The following is a 4,231-nucleotide window of genomic DNA, read 5'->3' as shown; positions in this document are numbered from 1 at the left end:
TTTCTACTTTTATGCAAGTTTAATTCTTCGATTATTTCTTCTATCTTGATCTTATTTAGCGCATGAACGTAGCTAATTTATGTTGCTATTAGTTATTGTTAGAATTGATTGACAGATCGTTTTAATAATTAGAACAGGGATAAAAGAGCCTTCGAGTAGTTTTTCACCGAATGCGTGTGTTGATTGCATGTATTATCGTAGACATACAGATAATACCTTAGGTAGCCGTTTTCGATACTTGTTATTTAATGCTTTATTCATACTAGGTTTGCATAGACATATAGTGAATCTTTTATGAATAATAGGCTTATAATACAGCGACAGCTGGTTATGAGTAATTTCGTGTCTTGGGTTAATAATCGGGAATCATAACTTGCATGATAGAAGATTAATTGGGTGAAGAATTATCGCATAGGGGGGAGATAAAATCCTAGATCCGTTTTATATTGATATTTTCTCGTGTTTAATTGCTTTCTTAATTAGTTTAATTTATTTAGTTAATTAATTTGACAAACTTGCGTAGGCTGGATTAAAATCGTAATTGTTAAAATTTGGTACTTAGGATTAAATAATTTGCGTATTCCCTGTGGGATCGACATCCGACTCTCACGAGTCTACTTTACTACTTGTTTGCGATACGTACACTTGCGTGTTGGTATTTAGCACCCAACAAGTTTTTGGCGCCGTTGCCGGGGAATACGGCTAAATTATTTATTTATTCTAATATCAAATTGGAGCAATTTTTCTTACTTCAGCCATTTAATTTTAATTTTAATTTTAATTTTTAATTTTGATGATATTTTTTTTTTTTTTGTTACATGTCTGGTTACAATGTTGGGGCACCTCAAACGGGTTATGAATGGCTTCCAACTGACGAATATCTCCAAAACACCTATGTTATGCCTCCGTTTTGTTCCGCATGTGGTGGAAATCATTATTCCGATCAATGTTGGGGATCACCAAAGGCGACAAATTTCGTCGAAATTACCAACGGAGGTTATTGGAACACTTACACAAACACATACGAGCAAAGCTTTCAAGACCAAGATTTGAACGAGTTTCAACATAGAGAGCCACAAATTGATGATTTTCAAAATTATTATCCAATGCAGCAGCAGACCACTGATGAACAACTTGATTTGGTATCCCTTATTGCCGAATTCATGAAGTCCACTCAAGCATCATTTCAAAACATGGAGATACAACTGGAAGAGATGACTCTCAAATTAAAATCTGAATCTCTTGAAAATATTCCAGACGAAATCGGCAATGGTTATATCAAAGAAAATTCGGGTGAAGCCTGCGGTGAGAAAAATCTTCTATGTCCAGAAAATAGTGTCGATATGAGAGAAATAAAAAATTACGAAGACACTTGAGCATGATGAATCTGAGAAGGCAATCGAGCTAAACCACGAAGATGCCTCAGAACAAGAGAAGAAGGAGATGGATGTAATGATTGAAGATGTTCTAGTTGTGGACCCTGTCATTGATCTAAATGTAGATTTGAAGGCATCAATAGAGGTTGATGAGAAGACGAATGTGTTTGAAGTGGAGGTTATACGCGGATGTGAGGTTTTTGTGTACCGATTTGAGTGAGCGGGTGATGAAGATCCCATCTTAGCTTCGTACCGATTGATTACAACCAAGAAAGACTACAAGCTAAGGTGGACCCTGATATATTGCAATGCTATCCATGCCTTGGTTGCAATTGAAGTGATAGAGCTCATGGATGGATGCGCAATCTACAAGGCTTTGGATTGGACATAACAGTTTTAAGAAGCAAAGTCTGGCTGAAGACTTAAAACTTAGCGCTTCTCGGGAGGCAACCCAAGCATTTATCGATTTTTGTATTTTTATTTATTTTTATTTTTCTTAGGATTTTAGCATGCGCAAACTAACAATTTAATCTTGTTTTAATTTTTAGGTCGAAAATCAAAAACTAAGGGATCGGACGTTAAATGTGGATTAAACGAACATGAAAGAGTGCATCCCGGAGTAGGACCTTCTGACTAATCAGGTGTATTCTTTCCTTGAACTTTGTTCTAATTGCATTGAGGACAATGTAAATTTTAAGTTTGGGGGTGGAAAATTACTTGTTTTTATGTGCTTTAATTTTTTTTAGTTTGCATGCCTTAGGATTTTTTCTTTTCGTTTATTTATTGTTTTCTTAAAAAAAAAAAAATTTGCTTGAGTCGAATGCATCGATGAGTTATAATTAGGAGAGATGATCACTGTTTGATGATGAGATTGCTTGTTTTGTATGATGATTATATGTTTGTTTAGCTTTCGATTCAACGGAACTTAGAAACGAATTATTGCTAGGAATCACACTTTGTGCATTGTTTTGGTTGAATGTTTTGTATTTTAAATTTGGAGTTAATTTGTGTTAGATCATGCTATGTTCGGTTTTAGACCTCACCTTAGGAAATTTATGATACGAAGTATTGAGTAGTGAGTGATTTGGGATATGATTTGGGCCTTCTTTGATCCGTTTGAGCCTTTCAAGCCGACCTTTTTATCGAAATTTTCCTTAAAACCTTGATTTGAGCCTCGGAGAAAAGGTGTTCTTTCTTTTATCCAATGTGTATAAGGTAGAATAGATGGAGATTCTTGAAAAATTACCCCTTGGAGTTCGGTTGAAATTTTTTATAAGGTCCTTCTTCTTCTTCCCTGAAAAAAAAAAAAGAATAAAAATAAAAAAGAGAGAGAGAAAAAAAAAAAAGAATAAGAAAAATATATACATGCGTCTATATATATATATAAAAAAAAAAAAAAAAAAAAAAAGAGAAGAAGAAGAGACTAGATGGGAGAAGTAAGGACTAGTTGTTGAATTGTTTTGAAAGCTCGATCTATTGTCTTAAGATCAAAAGTGGAGACTTTTGAACTCTTAAGAATCGAGTTTATTAAAGTCCTTAAAGGTGAATTCATTGTTTCAAACGCCTATCTTTCAAATTTTGGCGTAATCACCTCAATTCAAGAAGAATAGCCACATATACCCATATTTCCTACCTCGAACCAAAAAGCCTAACAATTGAAAGCCAAAAAGCCCCAATGATCCCAATAGCTAAATGTTCGATATTAGTAGAGTAGAATAATTTGGTGAGTATTTAAAGTCAAACATATGCATGTAAGCATAAATTTTTTCTATCTTTAATTTACAAATATTGGATGCTTGAAGCAATTGCATGATTTGTTGTTTTTGGCTATGGTAAGTGACTAAGTGCTTTTGAATTTTGAGCTTGCGAATGCCTACGAATTTTCATTATAATTACAAGTTCTGAAAACATGAAGTTGTCATTGATCTATGTGATGAGATGCGGTAGTTGAGTCATTTGCTTACGATTAAATTTTGCTTGAGGACAAGCAAAAGTTCAAGTTTGGGGGTGTGTTGAGTGTAGATGTTACACTCAATACGTTTACTTTACGTGGATGTTTTGTTTAGATTTAATTATATTTGTGCTTTAATTGATTGATTTTGTGTTTTATAGGTGAAAAACGAGAATTAGGTGTCATGAAGGAAAAAAAGATCAAAAAGAAAGGAAAAAGTTGTAAATAAGGAAACAAATCAAATTGGAAGAAGGAATCTCGCCACAGCTTTGACAGTGTCCACGATTTCGAGCACATCTCTCTCATACGAACTCTGAATTAGGTGATTTTGACGGCATTGGAAAGCTAATTTCAAGGGCTACAATTCTTATTTACACAACATTCCAAAATTCGAACTCCAACATGGCACAAATTGACGAACAAATCCTGATGGGGGAAAGTGGCGAAAATTGATTCCTATTAGGTTTCCACTACTTCCTTATCAAGAAAAGCCTATAAAAGCAACAAGTCTCTACACCATAAGCACGAAATTTTACACCACAAAACACGAAGAACGAAGATCAACGAAGACTCAAGCATAGTTTTTCTTATTTCTTTTATTTTTATTTTGTTTATCATAAGAATTACGAGTAGCTAAGTTTTTATTCTAGGATTTTATTGGAACCCTATGTGGTGATTCGAACCTATTTTTCTACTTTTATGCAAGTTTAATTCTTCGATTATTTCTTCTATCTTGATCTTATTTAGCGCATGAACGTAGCTAATTTATGTTGCTATTAGTTATTGTTAGAATTGATTGACAGATCGTTTTAATAATTAGAACAGGGATAGAAGAGCCTTCGAGTAGTTTTTCACCGAATGCGTGTGTTGATTGCATGTATTATCGTAGACATACAGATAATAC

This window comes from Erythranthe guttata, chromosome 7 (genome assembly GCF_056151865.1).
Source record: "Erythranthe guttata isolate IM_541 chromosome 7, IM_541, whole genome shotgun sequence".
Classification (NCBI taxonomy): domain Eukaryota; kingdom Viridiplantae; phylum Streptophyta; class Magnoliopsida; order Lamiales; family Phrymaceae; genus Erythranthe; species Erythranthe guttata.
This window is presented reverse-complemented; position numbering follows the sequence as displayed.